General features: G+C 37.8%; 1 pseudogene across 1 annotated transcript; it reads right to left on the bottom strand.

Annotated features, from left to right (window-relative positions):
• Window positions 1–1648: 1648 nt before the first annotated feature.
• Window positions 1649–21434, bottom strand: LOC143888383 (protein DETOXIFICATION 23-like; annotated as a pseudogene). The gene is made up of 10 exons (XR_013254571.1): window positions 21330–21434; window positions 19464–19599; window positions 13896–14147; window positions 11138–11679; window positions 4560–4646; window positions 4420–4476; window positions 4046–4284; window positions 3252–3370; window positions 2586–2672; window positions 1649–2022 (listed from the first exon to the last, which is right to left on the bottom strand). The product of XR_013254571.1 is annotated as a protein DETOXIFICATION 23-like (transcript).
• Window positions 21435–21574: the final 140 nt, after the last annotated feature.

Genomic DNA, 21574 nt, shown 5'->3' on the forward strand with positions numbered 1-21574 from the left:
TTTGATTCTCGCTTTCGATTCCCGATCTGGCAACCTTGCTTGATTCTATCCTCCTTCACGCGGGCTCATGTTTCTTTTTTGCCCATTATTCTTTTTCATTTTTTATGTTGTGCATTGCGTGATTAGGATTTTGATTAGCGCGGGAATGATGGCTCTGCATGGGATATTAGGTTAAGTGAGATTTCGCTTTTGATTATGTTTTAAATTTCTTGAGCAATATGTTTTTGCATTCCTGCACAAGTTAATTTCTGCATTTAGGATGTTAATTTCTGCCTCTTTGGAGCATTTCTCATCCCCATTTTATTGGTTGAGTTTCTTTATTGGAAGAATATTTATTGCTTGTTGAAGTACTTTTTGGTTGTTATTTTCTTGAATTGCAAGTACAAATGAATCAAACAGTACTTTTTTTTTCACCCATAAAAAAAAGTACAGTTTGATTCGTATGTCTTCCGATTTGTTGTTGATCATCTCCAAAGCTACATTAAATTTGGATTCCTGGCTCAATCATTAAATTGGCTTGATCAGATGAAATTCTAGCACAGGACGGGTTTTCCCGTGGTTGAATATCAATCAATTTCCTAGCTTAATTTGGGCTTTTTAGCAATTCAAACTTTGCATGAGTGGAACAAGTTGTAGACAATAGCAATCATTTGGATTTTATCATTGAATCTTCATCAGTGACTTGTGTCTAAACTTATTTGTCGTGATTTCAGAAACTTCATTTATAGAGCTTGAGTTTGATGCCTAGTCACCAGTTTGATTCCCTATTTGCTATTGGTGATGGAATTACAAATTGAATGGAAGCCCCAAGCCTAGGTACAGTCAAATTGTGTGTTGTTTAAGTTGAGCCTTAATTCCAACTATCCATTTATACTTGGACCTTTCCTAGGTTGAACACGTTTCCACCCACCAAAAAGACTGTTTTGAGAACCTTGGTCGTCCATGCATGCTTGTGAAGGAAACTCTTCAATGCTATAGAAGATTGGGAATTCTTTACTAGCTGTGCCTATTCATAATTGGTCATATTCCATGCTTAATCATACCCCTCAGCAGTCTCCTTGGTCAGCATCTCTTCAGAGCACCACCTTGCATCACTAGGACATCGCCTCTGTGACTTTCCCCTGCATCACTAAGCCATACAGTAAAGGCCAACCTCCGAGGCCCAACCACCCAAGTGGATGAGGCACAGGTGTGGAATGCGCTTAGTCTTGTGACATTGCTCAGGTCAAGGCACAACCAGCCTGTATTAATGATGATTCGTTTTATATTTAATAGGTTGTTTAACTATTTTACTCCTCGTTCTTCCTAAAGAATCAGCAATATACTATGCAGTTTCAAATGAAAAATGAAGATTAAAGTAAATGATAGTATTCGAGTTTGTTGTGATTCTTGTGCATGTTACTGAGGTTTTATCATTTATTCATATAACTTAAATTGTATAATATTCTTTTGAACATTTTATGGGTCTAGTTATGAGGTTTATGCCTCATGTCTTGCAGGCTAGAACACCTTTGCTCCCTTTCAACTTCTAATTGCATTGCTTGGGATGCATATGTTCAGTTTCTCTAGTATCAATTTTTAATGTAAAGGGGCTTCCATTGAATTACAATCAAGAATGTTAATTCTATAAAAAAACGACATTGGTAAATAACTGCTCTGATTCTCAACTCAACTCAATTAAGCCTTTGTCTCAAACTAGTTGGGGTCCGCTAATGAATCCTTTAGAAAATTTTCATGAAGAAGCGAAAGAAACGGACAAATTGGTAAATAAATGCTCTGGTATACAGATAAATAAACATCCAATGATTTGGTCTCATGTGAGCGATCTTAAATTCAATAATCGGTGTAAACACAACCCTGGCTTGCTTAGGAAAACATATTTTGGTAAAGAACGATCTTCGTCTTGAGGCCTTTTTTCTTCCTGTATATAGAACATGCTCTCTAAGCATTGGACCGGTTGTCATATGACTCATTGGCATCAGGTAATAACCATCTATTTAGCCTTGCTGATGCTTTCTCTACCTGAATAACAGGCAAAAGACATGAATTACTCTATTCAAAAGTTCATGTTAGACAGGCATCATTAACCAAAGTGGTTGATTTGCTGAGCTTTCTATATTGGTGAAGTCCATTTTAAAGTTACAACAAATTGAATGGTTAGGATCATCATAAGGCCATCAATTTTGGGCCAGGACTCATCTATGCGGGACAACAAATTAATGACCTAGATCATCCATAGAAGTGCGCCCCACGATATTTTTTGGCTGCATGTTCACCTACACACGACCCTAATATAATAACTCCATATATTAGGCTCTAAGACTTCCTACCTTTTCTGGGAGGTAAGCTGGGATTGAACCTCCGACCTCAAGGTTGACGAACAACGCCATAACCAATTGGGCTAAGGCTTAACCCTTGTTGTCATAGAGTGAAACAATTCCAAACCAGTCGTGGGTCTTGATATTTAGATATATATTAGGTTTTAGATTTGAGTTTTAATATTCATTTAAGAAAAAAGCAATGTTAAGCAGCCATAAAAAAATGTTAAGCAACCATAGTAAATTAATTGTGTTTTGATGTATCACCTGAAGATTCCAATCTGTTTTCCCAGTAATGCCAATAAGCACAAGTGTTTGTGCAGCAACTCCACATATCATGCCAATCCAAATACCCTGAAAAACGAAACCAGAGAGACAAAGAGAGTATGGTTGTGTTCTTCAATGCTCCTTTAGGAGCAAGACACAGATAGAGCAGAATCACTTAGAGCGACTCTGCTTTGCTTCGACAACTCAGCGGTTAGTCCCCTGTATATCAAAATTTGGAGTGATGGGATTGTTGAGCTTCATCAAGGTATTCATTACTTTTTTTTATTTTCCACAAAAAAGCGCAAAAGTACTGTTGAGAATGGTTAAAGTATACAAACTATGATTCTGAAGAGTTTAACTGAGGATCAAAAGAAAGTCATTGGGAGGATCAAACAGTACTGTTTTGAGGTTTTTAATTCCATATTATTAGGAAGACATATTTATGGAATTAGGATCAAATGATGAGTTTTAAGTTCCTTGCGTCGTTTCTAATAAACTTTAATATTTTGAGTCAAGTTAGGGTTTTGGGTCGCATTGCAACCCAAAATGAGATCAGATTGTTGTTTGGATATAATTGACATATTTTTCTTGTGTAGTCAAGGTGTTGACTGAGGTTGGAGAGAGAGAGAGAGAGAGAGAGAGAGAGAGAGAGAGAGAGAGAGTTACTTTAACATCGAGAGAGGTACCATAGCAGAGAAAAATTCCCAAGGGAATCCCTATAACATAGTAGCAACCAATGTTCACATATGCTACCATACTTTGCCAACCAGCCCCCAAAGATACCCCTGCTCACACCACCACAAAGGTTGAAATGAAAAGAAATAACAATGCCAAATTAACGCAAGGAATGAAAAGAACAAAGAGATTACTGTAAATTAAATTGTTTAAGGAGAAGTTTGGCCACCCAGAAAAATTATTTCATTGAATATCCATGGGCGCTATGAAAGCGGAGCTGAGCAGGGGGTGGGGGAGAGACTTTAGAGGGCTCAAGTGGAGAGTAGTGGAGAGAGCGTACGAAATCCTTTAAAATAGTGAAAACTTGTACACGAATTCAATTTTGGGGTTTTCCCTCTTTCTTGAGGAGCTTTTCGTGCTCCCCGCACTCCCAACCTCTCAAGTCTCTCCTTATCTGCCCATTTCTTACAACTGGCAGTACTAATATCCCATGGTATAATTTTTCATGGTTGCGAAAAATGCCCTAAAATTTCTTTGTTACTAAACCCCCATATAAAGCTGCAAGTATCAAACCACCAAACAAACAACAATATTGATTATGGAAAGTGATATTTACACTACCTAGTTTAAGAAAAACACACCACTCAGGCCTCTTCGGTTGACTGTTACAGCCCCATGGAAGTTGGAATTGCAATAGGCAATGAAAAAGTGGCTTAGATGTGTATGTTCGATCCCAGCTTACCAACCAAAAAAAAAACATATAGCAAATAAGATGCAGAATTTGCCTGTAAGTACTGGTTGAACGCTGTTGAGCAAGACAGAGAATGATAGAAGAACACTGAGACTTGACACTTCTTTCGCCACCTCTACACTGCTACTGAACGCATAAGAAATGACATTGCTGAGTGCTAAAAACAACACAAAAAACACCACACCAATAGATAACGAAGTGCCTGAAACCACTTTTATTGCAAATTTTGCAGCTTTTGCATCTCCACGCCCCAATTCATTCGCCACTCTTACACTATGAAACAAGAAAAAATGAAATCTTGTAAAGAACATTATTCTGGTTTATTAGCTTGTGCACCAAATATTTGACCAAATGATTTAGCCCCCATTAACACGCATCCAAAGAGAAAGTTAGAGAATAAAACCATACCTTGCCGCAGACAAGAAACCGAAAGGGATCATTAATTCCCAAGTAGTGATGTTGAGGCTGCAAATCCACATTCAGTTTTTGTCATTAGGTTAGTTTGTGTGTGTGAAATGGAGAAATGCAGTTAATTTTGATTATCATACCCGATCGAGAAGGCAGATATTGCAATCGTGGCATTTTTCATGTACCCAGCTACTAAGATCAACACCGAATTGTACCACATCTCCAAGCTGGTAAACAATAAGTTTATAGGCGTATGGAATTGGTATTGGCACCCATAAAATTAAGAAAGTTAAAGCATATAAGTTGGAGTTAATTAATTTGATAGAGAAGACCTCCACAGATAATATTCCGATGGGAAGAATCATCCTTAAAATTCTAATCAGCTAAACCTTTTGACTAAAATTATGAGGGAGAAATCTACGAGTACGTTCCAGAGGGGTTAAGTAAGAGGGGCTAATCCATTTCTGGGTAAACCTCTTAGGAGGGACGTATTTTCCTCCAAAGTGGTTTACCGTAGAAGTGATTTCTGCCATTCAAATTGTGAAACTTTTGGATTAATCGGTCGTTTCACCTGGTATCGGAGCAATTGCCTCATGGTAGGTCCTGGGTTCAAAGCCCCACAACTCCTTGATATTAAAAATTCATATGTAAGGCCAACACAAAAGAGGCGTCACATTTGCCACGTGTACCAATGACCCAAAAAAACAGGGGTCACATGTGAGTGGGAGTGTTGATGGATTTTACAGTCCAGGTTTAGTTTGAAAGCAGTGTAAAAGAAGAGTGAGAAATCAGATATCGACGGATGGTCTCCTTCTTTAAAATCTCAGATATCAATTGCTTTCTTAAATTTTATGTAAGAAATTCAGGTTTTAAAAATCCGTCCCCATCCTGAGATTTATAAAAACTGGAAACACGGGACAATCAGCTACTCTCTCGCTCGACGAGAAGAGAGGTGAGAAATCAGAAAATGACGGACGGTGTCCTTCTCTCGTCTCTCATCCAGGGTTTTGACGAAATCCAGGATTTTAAAATCCTTGTATCCAAACAGCTCCTAACAGCTTAAGTATATGGTGTATTTGGTTGTTTCACACAAATGAATAAGGTAGACAAAGTAACCATTTCAAAAAATTGAATAGGATAAACTAAGACTAGTATTCCAGCACTACTGTTCCAAGACCACATGTAATATATAGAGGGTAAATATGTACTGTTCTCAACCATCTACCTGTCACCAAACATACTGCAAGACTTCTTCTCGGGAAGATTCTTTCTGTCACAACCTATTTCATAAAATAACCAAGACATCCTATTTCATAAACAGAGAAGGTGAGTATAATTGATAAAAGACTACGATTTGATAATCAATTGCCACCCATGAAACGCGGTAGTGGATGAATTGAGCACGAAGTTGCGAGGATCATTGGCAGCAATAGTTATAGCACAATAACAGATAATTGAGGATTTGGGGAGGGCGGAGATTGTGGTGAGGTGATATGAGCCGGATGTCTTAGTTGTGAACCTGAGAGTTCAGCCCACCATTCTAGAGAGGATCAAATCCGGCCAAAATACAGTTGAGCAGCTACAGAAGATAAGAATAAAATTTGGAGTTGAGCCAACATCAGAATTTCAAATCCATGAGAATGAGACATTGAGATTTGGAAATCGATTATGTGTACCAGATAATGTAGAGTTGAGGAAGAAGTCTTCGAAGAGGACCATAATACTCGTTATTCGATCCACCCATGAGGCACTAAAATGTATAAAGGCTTGAAGATGTACTTTTGGTGGAATAACATGAAAAGAGATATACCATTTCAAAAAAAACATGAAAAGAGATATCGCACATTATGTAGTGAGGTGCCTAGTATATCAACAAGTAAAGACAGAACATCAAAGACCAGCCCGAAAAGTAGAACCGCTTCCCATTCTTCAATGGAAGCGGAAAGACATCACATTGGACTTCGTGATAGGATTTCCTCATATGCCTAGAAAGTTTGATGCTATTTGAGTAATTGTGGATAGATTGACCAAGTCAGCACATTTCTTACCTCATAAGATTGGTTCGACCATCGATCAGATGACAAATTGTATATGAAGAAAATTGTTCGGCTACATGGGGCACCAGTTACTATTGTATCAAACTGAGATACCAGGCTCATGTCTCAGTTCTGGCAAAGTGCGCATAAGGCCTTGGGGACAAGGTTAAATTCAGTACACCATACCACCATCAGGCGGATGGGTAATCGAAGAGGACAACACAGATCTTAGAAGATATGTTGAGAGCTTGCGCAATTGACTTCAAGGGCTCGTAGGATGACCCGTTACCCTTGGTTGAGTTTACATACAATAATAGCTATCAAGCAAGCATCAAGATGACCCATATGAGGCCATATATGGTAGAAAGTGTAGGTCCCTGATATGCGTGGATGATGTGAGGGAAAGGAGTTTGGGTAGGACAAGATTTGATTCAGCAAAGAAAGGAGAATGTTATATTGATTAAAGAGCGCCTTTGCACATCTCATAGCAGCCAAAAGGGTTACGCAAATACCTGGAGAAGGGAATTGGAATTTGAAGTGGGAGACCATGTGTTCCTTAGAGTCTCCCATTAGAATGGAGTGATTGGATTTGGATGTGGGGCATTTCCAGATTCTATAGAAGATCGGACCAGTGGCTTACCGACTACCACTTCCACCCACTCTAGCAGGCATTCATAATGTATTTCACGTCTCTATGCTGAGAAATTATATCTCCAATCCGAGTTACATTATAGAGATGGCCCCACTGTATTTGAGAGAAGACCTGACTTATGACAAGTAGCTGATGCTTAAAGATCAAGTATTGCGGCAGCGTACAATTCCCTATGTCAAGGTTTTATGGAGTAACCACACCTTAGAAAGGGAATTTCCTATGTCAAGGTTTTATGGAGTAACCACACCTTAGAAAGGGAAACTACATGAGAATTAGAGGCGGAAATGAAAGAGAATTTCCCCACCTCTTTCAGGTGCATCGCTTAACTTACTAAATTTCGAGGAGGAGATTTTTGTAAGGGAGAATGAAAGACCCCAAAACGAATTTTGTTCTAAGAGGGGTATTTCCGTCCCAATCAAATCCCAGCAGTTTAGGGTTTCTTAATTGAGTTTAATTAGGACTCTTATTACCTACTAAAGTAGAACTCTTTGAGAGAGAGATCCAAGATAGGGAAAACCTCAAACCTAGAACAACCTTAAGGGCCTTCTGATTGCTCGCATAATAGATTCAATCCTTGTGATCTTGCGTTATTCCATGAAGATGGAAATTAGTTCTCGAAGAGGAACCAAATAGTCTTAATATAGTAATTGTTTAGATTCATGAGAAACATTTATGTGCCAAGATTTCATATTCTTCTCGCATTTAAAGAGTTCTAATAAATTTAAAGATCCAACAATGATTAAAACGATTTATTGATTCGGTTTAAAAAGGGATAAACTGAGTTTTCGAAGGGATTTTGCATGGAAGAGAAACCCAAAATCGCACCCCTCTCAGTCGGCTGAGTCGGTCTTAAAATATCAACTAAGGTTCTGGTCGGTCAACCGAGCCCTGATATGTTGACCGAGAGAGCCAACCGAGCAGAGGTCGGTCGACCGACAAGTACTGAAAATCCGATGTAGGGGGGTCCCAAGTTATACTAGAATGGCAACACAATGAGGAGGGAGAATATGGTTGTTTTAAGAAATAGAATCTACCAATTTAAAACCTTTTAAACCGATTTTAAGATTAAGAGATCAAGAATCAATATTCAAGCATACAAGTTAAATCTAATGGTGCAATGCAAATAAAAGAGCAAAGAGATAGAAAGAGTGCACCCGAGATTTAAAGTGGTTCGGTCCTCAAATCCGAGGCCTACTCCACTCCACCAACCAAACCCGTTGATGGCTTCACTATTTGATCTTCTTAACCTTGGCGAAGATCGAATGCCAATTACAATAGCTTTAACTTTAGTGGCTATCCTCACCCTGGTAGCTTTAACCTCGGTGGCTATCCTCACCACGGAGAATAGGCTACGCTTCTCCGAATACTCGCCCTTATACAACACTCGAAGGTTGAAAGAAAGAAATGAAAAATCCCTCACAAGGGTTACAAAATGGATGTACAAATTTGAGCCTATGATCCAAATCCTAAAGATGGTGATGAAAGGCACAATTGAGGTTTGATTCACTCTTGGATATTCAAATGAAGTTTTAGAGTGTTAGGATTGATCGTTTGTATGTTTAGAACACCCATATTTATAGGAAAACCAAAATATGACCGTTCAATGGCATTGAGGTAATTCCAGCAAAATTCCAAACGGCTCTTTTTCAGACCGTTGGAGTGTTATCGGAGTTCCGAGAATTCTCGGAGTTCCGAGAATACACACAGAAGTTGGAAAATGATCTACTGGACCATTTCTCGGAGTTCCGAGAATAATTCTCGGAGTTCCAAGAATTCTCGGAGTTCCGAGAAAAACTCTCGGAGTTCCGAGAAGCCTATGCAGAGCAGATTTTCAATTCTGTTTTGGGCTTCCAATTCTCAACCATGATGGGATTGCTATGAGGGTTCCAAGGTGTTGGAACTCCACAAATACAATCACTTGTTTATTTAGGGTGTGTGAGATTAACTTAATTATGCCTCTAAAAGCCTAATCTAGGTTTGGATCAAATACATTCTAAAAGACAAAAAATGGTCTTCAATATGAATTTCTTCATGTCTTCAAGTCTTCATGACTTCTTGCTTGATGACTTTGGCCTTCCAATTGATGGTCCAATGTGAGCTTCTTGGCCTTCAATCCAAGCATCCTTGATCTTACTTTATCATAATCTACAACTTAGACATTCAAACACATTAGTGATAAAAGATCACTTGTGTATTGGAATCATCAAAACAGGATGGGAATGCCAAGGTGAAAACCATTGGGCTTACAATCTCCCCCTTTTTGATGATGACAAGCACAAGAGATTTACAAATTAAGGCATATACTCTTTTCACATTTTTCTTACTCTAGAGTCTTTACTCTAGATTCTTTGTACCCTTGCTGCTCGGCTCGGGTTGGCTTCGCCAGTCTTTGTTTTGAATGTTTTTAGGCTTTTTGAGGCTTATAAGAACCTTTTAAACACTAAAAAACTCTTGTTTAAATTCTAAACTGGAATGATATAGATTTTAGGTGATCTTTGTAGGAGTTAGAAGACTCTTGTTGAAGTTCATGCTTGACGAGTTATTGAATAAAATCTTAGTAAGTGGCTTGTTTCTTATAATGGTGTTTTTCTATGAACCATGTTCCATGTTTTCAAAACATATCTATTATTCTAATTGTGAACCATGTATATTGTTGTTATTAAAAGCAAGAGAGCATGATTTATAACTTGTTCCCATTGATTTCAAAACTATGGATCAAGTGTGGCTGCATTGGTTGTTGTTGTTCACCATTTGTTTATCATGGAGGTGTTATGTATCCTGCTGATATTGAGCTGTTTTTTTTCTTTTTATGATTTAGGTATCACCACTCCATTAGGGCAGGATTAATCCCTATGCTTGCATGCAACCACCCGTAAACCACGTGCATCGAGTAAGCCAGAGGAATTTGAACTTCCGTCTATGTTTTTTTTTTCCGATCTGTGGATCAAGTATGATTGTATTGTTTCATAGTTAAGTTTTCATGGAATTTATTTGGTCCGTGTGGACCTTGGTGGTATAGTAATTTTCATGTGCCATATTTCCCATACTTTCGTTCCAGTGGGTGATGTGAAAACTGATGCGAAGCCATGTAAGATCGGTCCTAAGATACCGTCTAGTAGGTGATGTGAAACTAGATAGACTTATCCGGTAGGGGATGTGAAACTGGAAACCTTATCCAGTAGGAGATTTGAAACTGGAAACCTTATCCAGTAGGGGATGGGAATTACTAGAAACCTTATCCGATGGGGGATGTGAAACTGGAAACCTCATCGAGTATGGGATGTGAAACTGGAAACCTACATCAGTAGGTGATGCGAAAACTGGACGTGAACTCACAGGACCGATTGTCAATCTCTTGTAGTAGGTGATGTGAAACTAGAAATTGTTGTCGATCATGCAAGTGGCGACAGTGGCTTTAAACAGCTATTCTTGCATGCAACTCATGGAATTCATGTGTATATTTCGTGTATTGCTCACTTTATGTATATTGGAAAATTATCATGGTTTTAGATTTTTATTGTTATGTTACATACTTGATTCATATGTTAAAGGACACTTGTTCACTTTCTAGGCGTTGTTTTTCAGATAGCGAGGAATAAATACGAACGCAGGACGGGGATTGGGACGAGCGTGGATTTAGTTAGCTTTGACATTCTTAGATTCGTTTATTTTTCTTCCGGTATTTAGTAGGGGCAGATTAGTGATTTGATAATTCATTAATGATTGAACCTCATGAGAGGTTAATTATTTAGATATTAATTGTTGAGCCTTTTATGGTTAAATGGATTTAGAATTTTAGTTGCTCTGCATACATGTTATATTGGACATGTGTTGTTCCTTGCATGCTTGTGTCGGTGAGCCACGGGCATGTGAAGCTGTTGCGGACCCGAGTTCGGGGCGTCGAGTTCAGGGGGTGACACTTCTTTTATTCATCAATAAAATTTCAGGTGCACCCAGGTTCCTAGATAAATTCTATGTAAAAAAAGAAAGAAAAAAAAGCGTAGCATAGGATAGTCTTGAGGAAACGTACCAGATCATTACACCAGAGGATACAGAGAGCTTTACCATTGGCCATAGCTCCGAAAATGCACTTTTAGAAAACCCTCTCCATGTTTGTGGACACCATCCCCCGAATACATACAAAAATAAGCCAGAGATCGGCAGCCAAGTCGACAGAACCATGGAACCCATGGCGCCAGCAACACCCAAATTCAACTTGTCAACAAATGTCCATGAAAGGATTATATGAAGTGGAAATGATATACCAGCTATCCATGCAATTATAGAGTTCTTGAGTTGGGCTTGTAGAAACATTTGCATTGTTGCGTTAAAGACATAGTAAAAGGTTATGGGGATGAACCATAAGGCGGGTTTTCCGGCTGCTTCTGCTATCTCTTTATCCTAGCCAAGAAGCTTGAGGATTGGAGTTGCAAAGATATTGAGAGGGAGTATTAGGGCAGCGTTGGAAAGGATAACGATCCATGACCGCTGCATATAGATGCCCATCATGTGGTATTGTCTTGCGCCAAATGCTTGGCCACATAGAGTTTCCAATGCACTTCCCATGCCAAACTGCAAAGGAAATGGTAAGAGCTTGTGAAACATAAGTAGAAATTCCAAAATTACTATTTGCGAAACAGGGTATTTAAGTCATTGCCAAAACAATATGATTTTCACTGTATTTAGCTGTTAGTTCAATTTTTGTACATTAATGTATAGAGATCAAGGGCATCAATGCGTAGAGCCACCACCAAGGATCTCAATTGGCTCATTTCCCAGCCAATAGGATATCGTTTTGACCGATTGATCTTTTCCAGCAAAAATATTAGGGAGATGATTTTAAACCCCCGCACTCCCCACCTAAGGATAAGGCGCACCCCTTTTAAAGTGAATTGTGGGCAGACTTTAACGCTTTTTACACCAAATCATGTTACAAGGGGGCCTCATTATCCTAGAGGGGGGTGAAAAAATCATCGCCCAAATATTAATGGTGAAATAGTTTTTCGGGAATACTGAAATACCCAAAAAAGAAATGGGATTTTCCTTGGAAAATAGAGCTGAAAACGTTGTCCCTTGAATTAAGCTAACCAGATATGACCTTAGTAGACCATCTAGGAATGGCTTCTAAAAAATAGGAGAGAGAGTGAGTGAGTGTGAGTGTTTAGGAAAGGATGAGTAGGGAATTCTATTATATTATAGAAAGTTTCTTTTCATTCCCAGTTCTGTTTTAAATATGACATTCCACCTACTATGAGAAAGGATGAAGGTTTTATGTGCTGGAAGTGAGATTGAGTTCCATTTTCTTCTCGGGTTGGAAACAAACGAAAGACCCAAAACCTGCTTTCGGCTTATACCTTCCTCCTTTCATGTTCCCTTCCTTTGCTGACGGCGGATAGAACAGCGAGAAAACAGAAAACAACGGCTGGTCTCCTTCTCTCGTCTCCCAACTACGATTTGGAGGAAATCCAAGCTTCTAAAATCCGCGTATCCAAACGGCCGCTCAGAAAGGGAGTTTAGAACCGTTTGGATACGCAGATTTTAGAAACTAGGTTTTTAGTTTGAAAACAGTGTAAAAGAGGGTTAGAAAAGAGCATTAGAAACAAGAGAAGAAGCGGACCAGCCGTCTTTTTTGACTCATTTTGACTTTTCTCCCTTCTTTCCATCAGCAAGAGAGTAGAAGATCCTCCCATTTTCCTGGTTTTAGAAATCTCAGGTTGGAGGAGAGATTTTCAAAACCTGATTTTTCTTGCTTAAAATCCAAGAAACGCTGCCCGGACAGCACACAGCAGCTTGATCATGAACCTTCTTTTACACTGATTTCAGATCATCACCTTGGTTATATCTTGGGTGAGATGCCTCCCATCCTTCCGGTTTGTATCTGGTTTTGATTTTTGGGAGGGTTTGCGGGAGGTGTGCATTAGTGTTGAGCACAGAGATTTTATTTTGCAAAGGTGGAAGCCCCCTGCCCAAAACATGTATAAGGTTAATTTCGATAGTGCAAGTTCCGGCAATCCGGGTCCGGCAGGAGTGGGAGAGGTTTGTCACAATGATAAGGGGGATGTTATGTGGGCATACTACGACTCTATTGCTGTGTCTGATTCCTCAGATGCGGAAGTGAGGGCGGCACATTTTGGCATTTTGAATATTGATAGAAGGTTGATGGATCAGACAATTGTTGAGGGAGATTCGTTAAATGTGATTCGTTGGCTAAAAGGTGGGGTGGCTTCTCCGTGGAGATTTCTTTCCATTTTTTATGAGATTGAGGACTTAACTGCAGGGTCCGCTATTGGCTTTCAACATGTTAGAAGATCCGCAAATAATAAGGCGGATGCGCTAGCTAAGCGTGGTGTCTCCGGTGGTTCTATTATGTGGTTCGACCACCTTCCTCCCTGAGAAGGGGTTTTCTCTGTATTTTGTTTTTTCTTCATTCCTGTTTCTTTCTTGCTTCCTATTGTAGATATGGGTGGTCCATCTCGGCCTCCTAAATTTGCTATATATAATTATTGCCATTTCAAAAAAAAGAAGATCCTCCCATTTTCCTGGTTTTAGAAATCTCAGGTTGCAGGAGAGATTTTTAAAACCTGATTTTTCTTGCTTAAAATCCAAGAAACGCTGCCATAACAGCACACAGCAGCCTGATCATGAACCCTCTTTTACACTGATTTCAAACTAAAAACCTATTTTCTAAAATCCGCGTACCCAAACAGCCCCTTAAGCTTCTTTGGTTTGCTAATTTAGCACTGTCTACGGTATTTGCAATTAGCATAAGGAAATTAGCAAGGGCTTACCAGTATTCCATTGGAGAATCGTAAGAGAATGGTTTGGACAAGCGCATAGGCAGCGAGCTCAGTTTCACCAATGTGTCCAATAAATGCCTGCGTCACAACGAACGTCCCAAACGTGGAAATCCTTGTGAGAATAGCAGGCCCTGCAACTCTCCATAGCTTCATTGACTCTAACAAAATCCTTCCCTTTAACTCCTTTCCATCCTCCTTTCCTGATTGAAGAAGCTTTTCATCCAACCTACTCTCCATACTTCCCTGCGTAGAGTTGTCCAATACACCTAAACCATGAGAAATCAAACCAATGTATTATTGTTGGCATTCATGACGTTTAATGCTTTTTTTTGTTTTGACCTTTGAATCAATAGCTAAAGCTTAAACGTCCTTTCGTGTCACACTGTCTCCATGTTTACTTTACTAGGAAAAGTGCACGTGGAACCAAGGTATTCTACTACATGAAACTACAAAATACATGTTGAGATAGGTATATTCATAAAATGTTACCAACCATCCAAAAAGAAAAAACTCCACATTGGGTTAGAAAAAATCGTCAAAATGCAATGCAATCTCGTCCTCAATTCCAATTGTAAGATTACTACTGTTTCCTTCATTCATTAAGTAAACTTTATGTATAACTTGGCTTTCAAGAAGCCTTTCGAAGCAAAACATCAAAGAAATACAAGATTCAATAACAGGTGCCTCTCATGGACATGCATATCAGAACCAGGACATTCCCAGCCTCTGGCATGTCAGTAGATCATAGGGCACGGGCTAGCGCTTGACATCTCGAGATAGTGTCAATTACAAGAATACAAGAATTCTTGTATCTATAAATGATAGGATCAATTACAAGAATATAGCTTATAAGACGGACAATCAATATTTTCCATGCACTCCAAATTAGAGAGGTGCTACTCTTTCAAACAATCGTGTCAAAACATTACATTACTGTATTTTGACAGAAATTATCACTTAAAAATGATAGCCACTTGAAAGAGTAAGCACTAAAGACAAATGCTCAATGTCACAATCTTATCCCGAGAAAGCATGCATTGATTTCCCAAAGATTAATCCAATATGTGGCCATAGTGTTCATCAAAGAATGTGTGAGAGATCAACTTATGCATTTCCACATTCCAAGGTTAGGTTTGTGCACGTTATGCTCTTTAACTATAAAATAGGCTGTCTACATTCATTCTTTCATATTGCAAAGAGTAAGTAATGCTTTCGTGCTTAACACCATTCTCACATTTTTATTGACATTCTTTATTTGGGAGAGGTTTGGGCTGCAGAACCTTTTAAAAAAAAAAAACAGAACATTTCTGCAATATGAAAGATTAACACTCAACATATTTGCAGTTGCATTTAATGTCATGGCAATGACATAATCATCAAGTTGTACTCCGACTTTCACCTCTCATAAGCAGTAATCTTTACCAAGCTAACTTATTTCAAATAAGCATAGAGAGTTCATCCAATCATACCAGAATCACCAGGAATTAAGAGAGACAGTGAGTTTACATGTTCAGCTGCATGGGATTTCAGTGCATAAATCAAACCGTAGCTCACACTATCACTAAACTACTCTCTCTACATAGAGAATACGCTGCAGAAAAGAAAAATTATCCTTGTTAGTTATGTTCAAAAAATCACCCAAGTCACACATGTATCTACAAACAATGCAGGGACTGCCCGTGGCATTCCAATGCTTCAATGGAAGACCCTTTATCGAAAATATTCCTTCCCTTGCTTATGTTCTACTGACTAATGATCAAGAGGGTGTTTTCTCAAATTACATAGGAAAAAAACCATAAAACTAATTCTTGCACCATTCCACCATTTGTGCAAGACAGTATTTGGAAATCAATATTTGTGGCAATTACCTTCACAATCGCTCTCCTCGACCTTGCTGCAGCAGCAGCCCCCCTCCCTCCCTCCCTCGTACAACATGTGCATGAGGATGATTGATGTATTATGTATCCAAAACTCAAATCCAAATCCAAATACAAAAACATGAGGTATCCAAACGTGGCCTAGTAAAATCAAAATCCCCAAATGGGTGTCCCAGTTTCTGGTTTAAAATTCAAACCCCAGAGACCTGAAACCTCCCTACTTGAGATTTTATAATGACAAGTTTATGAGCCTCTTACTGAGTGGTAGAAAGCTTTTATTTTCTAAAGCTCGATAGGGATCCACGGAACGACATAGACACCTCAGTTACTCAGTATAATATAGGATCCACATATTTTATCGATTCCATCATGCTTGCTAATGAAATTGGAGGATTGTTTCCTCCAGGGTAGGGAATAAGGAGGCAGCACTGAATCTGATCTCTACTTCAGATCTACATAAATAGAATTCAAATGATGCTAAGATACAAGAATAATATAAATAAAACTTTTGAGTGGCTCTAATGTCATTTGTAGAAAATGGATTTTGGACATAGCAATTCGTTCAGTAATGGAATGTCACTGTCACCATGATTGGACATACTGGCATGTGGCATGATTGGACATACTGAACATAAAAGAAGGTACCATAAGGGAAAGCATGTAACTTGTTTAGAACTTACAATCAACTTCCAAACTGAGTCAATTAATACTATGCAAGTTTCGATCCTTTTATGATGATAATAATCCCTAGTTAGAGAATACAGGTTCTGTTATTGATAGATTTATAGCATGCTAATATTAATAATAGTGACACTGGAAAAAAAAAGCTCCAATTGCATTAGAATGCTAAACAATAAAATTTCATATCCGATATCTACTTGTTACTACGACTTTTGCTTTTTGAGTTGCTTTTTGTGATGTGAGTATAATTTTCTTGCCAACAACTAATGACAAACAATAACTTAATGCAAAACTCCTCAGGATGACTTGTCCATTCCTACAACTATAGATAGTAGCATTGTAGCTAAATTCTAGCTGAATTAAAATGTTTTCCCCACATTAACATCTTGTGGAAGCTAGCTGTAATGGCAAAGCAAGAGGCTGAGAAACCCCACCAAGAAATCGATAAGGGAGATTAGTATTCATAACCAATTTCTTGCAAAGTCTTTTCTACCCAAAGAAACAATGAGGCCGGAATATAGTGAAGCAGACATGACCACCAAATATGATGGAGGAGAGAATCTTAGTGTTTAATGGCTGAGAGAATAATTTGAGCCCTTTTGCCATGGAGAGAATGAGTTCTCAAGAATAAGAGAACTCTCTTCATGGTTTTCTCGTTATGATCGATGCAATATTTAAATAGTTATACAGGTGTCAGAAGTATGTATTACTAAAAGTTTGTTTATGGATCCTTGTATGAACTGGAGAGTTGAATAAGTGATTTATTCTTTTCCTCCACCATTTAGATGTAACTATAAATGCATTTTCTAGTGGTTGCTTTGTGTGTAAGAAAAGCTTGGCAATGGCAACTAACAGTTAGGAGATGAAAACATGTGGAAAGGAAAACATGAATAAGTTTAATTTCTTGACGTAACAGATGTAAGACATAAAAAAGAAAATGCATAAACTAATGATTGGGACCCCATTTCATCAAAGGTAATAGCAAGATTTGTAGTGCTCATTCTATCAGAATAAAATCACAGAATAAAATAAACAAAGAAGAAATTTGAGATAGAAATCTATAACCGGGATACTTACTTGGATTTTCTAAACCATTAAAACCCATGTGGTCATGTATAAGTAGAAACCAGACCATGTGGAACTTGTGAACACAGTTTTTGAAGCAACGGAAAAGCAAACAAAGCTATAACCTTTAAAACATCAAGAGTTAAGCAAAAAGAGTTACTGATAAGAAGCACAAATCACAGATATAAGGACAGACAGAAAATCATACATGGCTAATTACCCAGCCTCCACCATTTAGATGTAACTATAAATGCATTTTCACTAAGCTGAAGCAGTAGTTCTGTTATGATACCCAGTGCATGTTATGTAAATCTCTAAGGGAAGAATTCCAAAACCATTCTCGTGTGTTAATTTCTTTTCAAACCAAATTGAAAAAGAACAAGAACAGGAAAGCAAAGAATTGGGTTTTAAATTGATTTACATGTAAAATATCCTTACACTACTGACCTCTTTAAAAAAGTAAACATAGTCTCGTACCCAGAAAAATGATCGTTAACCTGAACTTCATCTCAGGAAATTGCCCTCATCGGAATCAAATATATTGAAGGAAACCAGCTCTCTTGTCTGTCTCCAAACAAGAATGCCAAAGACTATCATTAAAGTTTTATTTTCCAAAGTTCACTTTAGCTAGATCAACATCCTCGGTCCATGTAATCCAAAAAAAGTCACAAGCACTAATCAGTGAAATGGTGATACCTTAACTTTAAAACAATGCTATGAAAAATATGGTTTATCAGAGGATTGACTAAAGGGTACAATATGATACAACTGTCTAATTTTTTACAAAATAGCAATACATCAAAGCCAAAGGCTATGAAAAATAATTATCAGATCATTCGATCACGAACACATCCCCTTCCAAGAAAACCCTCCTCTGTAGTCAAAAAAATATAAAATACTAATTCCCATAAAAACCTATATAGATATCTAAAATCATAGAAAATATGATCATCTAACAGGAGAAAAAGTATGAAGAATTAGGGTTGCCTGAAAGAAGATATGAAGACTTAAAAACTAAAACATTGTCAGGTTCTCAACAAAGATATCAAAGTTACAGTTTTTTTTATCTGAAATAACTAATTGGGTTTAGTAGAGCTGCTAAAAACTGAATATCAACTAATTAAAATGACAACTACTCTATACTATTTTTTGGATGATTTTTTACCAATTGCACATGGATGCATGAGTGAACCGGGATTGCAGGAATTTTCTAGAAAATAATTTTTTACCCATAAGTTCTTGCTTTTCCATTGTTTAATTACATATGGGAAAAAAGTAATTTAAACCATAGCAGCTCAAAGCTTTTGGAGTAATTGGGATATTTCCCTGCACTCCAAAATTAGAGGTTAAACCTCAAATATATAGTTTTTTGCCTTCACTGGTAAACATTCACGTAGTAAAAAAAAAGCTGGGTGCAAATAAGAATGCATGAATCAACCAACAAATAAAATCGAATCACATGATCTTGATGTTCATGATGAAATTTCTTCCAATGTTCAGATTTGAAGTTCCTTTCATTGTAGTGAATTCTGCATTACCTCTGTCTGGTTTCCAAGATGAGTTGCAAATCCTGCCACACCCCTCCTTTGGTCAATCTAGATTGAGCCCTCATGAGCAACTGAACTCCATCGGTTGCCTCACCTATTTTTTTAACTCACCCATTGTTTCAATTCTTATGTTGGTATAGGCATTTGGACTCGTCATTTCTCAATTCTAGTTCAGTAAAAGTTGAAGAAAATTGTCTAGTGAGCTTGCTGTAGGAGTTAATACATTGAGGAAAGTGAAGGCAAAATGCATAATATAGAAAGCACTAGCAATGGAGAATTTACTGAAATTAGGTGAACTTTGGGCAGCTTGCTCCAAAAAATCAATTACTTTGGGCAGCTTGCTTCAAAAAAAAAAAGGCATAACAAAATGGGAAAAAAGAATTAATTACCCGAAGGAATAAGGCAGGGACCAGAACTCAAAGCTAGAATCCTCTCTAGATGTAGAAGGAATAAGGCCGGGGACTGGACCTCAAATCTGGAATCCTCTCGATATACCAGAGAAAAAACCACAATAATCTGAAAATCCTGGAAAAAGAAGTCAATTATGAGCCCAATAATCAATTTTTGACTCTGTCTGTTCTCAAAATCCAAAACAAACAGGGTAATAACATGAAAAAATCAGGAAAGAGAAGTCAATTTTGAGCCTCATAATCAGTTTTGGACTCACGATCCTAACAATTTTAAAAGCGATGCATGCGGCGACAAAATAAAAAAGAACAAACCTGGATTTTAAGTACAATGAGAAAGATACACATGTGAAACCTATACTAAAACAAAAAGGTCAGTGGTCAAAAATACAAATATCTTCACTAAACATGTATAAAAGAAATAAAAGAACCCCCAAAACCAATTATAAAATGCACTTCTAAATTCTCAGAACAAAGATATTAGAGCAAATTATAATGAAATTCAAATCAATAAATGAAATTCTTTGGTATAAGCATAGAGGAAAGAAGACATCAATTTCTTGAATTTGGCAAAGGCTTACAAATTCGCCTATAGAAGATATTAAAATTACAGAAATGGACATAGAACGTAAAATGTTATTAGCATTTCAAATGCCTTGCAAGAAGACAACAATCTCCTAGGATTGGGCCTGTAGCTCAATGGTTGAGGCTTTGTATCTAAACCTTGAGGTCGGAGGTCCGATCCTAGGTTACCTACCCAAAAAAAAATGACACAGTATGTTACCTATTTGTCTTTGACAGATGAAAAGAAGTGCAAACCTATGAAAGGTCATTGATCCAATCCGAGGCAAGCATCATAGATGGAACAGAGTGATTCCATCAAAGCCACCTTGAACCCGAACATGGCAGATGCAAAATCAAAACTGACCTATGTTTTGCCAAACCATAGAAGATAATTTGAAGATTTGAAATGGGAAGAGAGGAGAAACCCAATTCCATGAAAGAAAAACTCAGTACCATGATTTCCCAAATTTATTATTTTGAGATTCTCCCTTGCCATAAGGGAAAAGAGTATGACAGATCAGGTCGATATGTGGGCTTTGGAATCATAGATGACATTGGACCTGACTCACTCTACGCATTCGAAGTAGAGCTTAACCTCGATGACCTATATAGTAGTGCTTGTGAGTTGTGACTCGCTGCAGTGCTTGTGATCCGCATCATAATGCATCGATTTATTTGAACTCACTTTCAGGATGAAACTTTTAAAGCTTGTCAGATTTCTCCCACTGAGTTTCTAAAGTCATAGGACGCAATAATTGGTTGGTGTGTGTACTCGCTTGGGAGAAGATCTGCCTCTCAGCTGCAAAGAGAGTATTCATGACCAATATTTGGGCTGAAAGCATTAACTGAAATGTGATGTTTTATGCCTAATTTAAACGCTGAAACACAAATTCGTGTATTAACTATCCAGATATTTAGAAGTTAGAATAATAATGAAGTCCTTAAACTTTCTGCCATATGCAACTTCTTCAGGTTCTTGCAAATCGTTTGTGTAAGTTAATGTTGGGTGGTTGAAAAACAACCTTAATGTTATTCCAAGATCGAGTGATTATATCACAGATGTACCAGAGCATTAAAGACGATCGGAAACCCAAAGACATATAAACCCTACAGGAAATCAGACATGCAGATAAAATAAATTGAGTAAGGAGAGCAAAATGACATAAAGGAAGTAGAATAAATTAAATAAGGAGAGCCTAACGTGGGAAATTCTTCAGCATCTGCATCAAACACGAAAACATTAATAAAGAAATTGTAATTAGAAGAAGCGGAAGGAAAACTTACAGCAACAATAGTTGAAAATAATTCCAGAGAGTTGAGAGATTAATGGCATTCTGAATAAAAAACAATTAAGAAACAGCATTGAATCTACTTAGCCTGGTTGATAATCCGCGAGAGAGCTAAGAAATTCGACTGAAAGGAGTTAAAATGACAGACAGCTGTTGGGATGGGATGACACGTGCAGCAAAATGGAAAGCATTGCATTAAAAGGTAAAGACACTTGGTGTGATTTGGGATGATACGTGTAG

Source organism: Tasmannia lanceolata, unplaced genomic scaffold (assembly GCF_043159265.1).
Source record: "Tasmannia lanceolata isolate RefF3 unplaced genomic scaffold, GAP_Taslan_0.1 ptg000012l, whole genome shotgun sequence".
Lineage (NCBI taxonomy): Eukaryota > Viridiplantae > Streptophyta > Magnoliopsida > Canellales > Winteraceae > Tasmannia > Tasmannia lanceolata.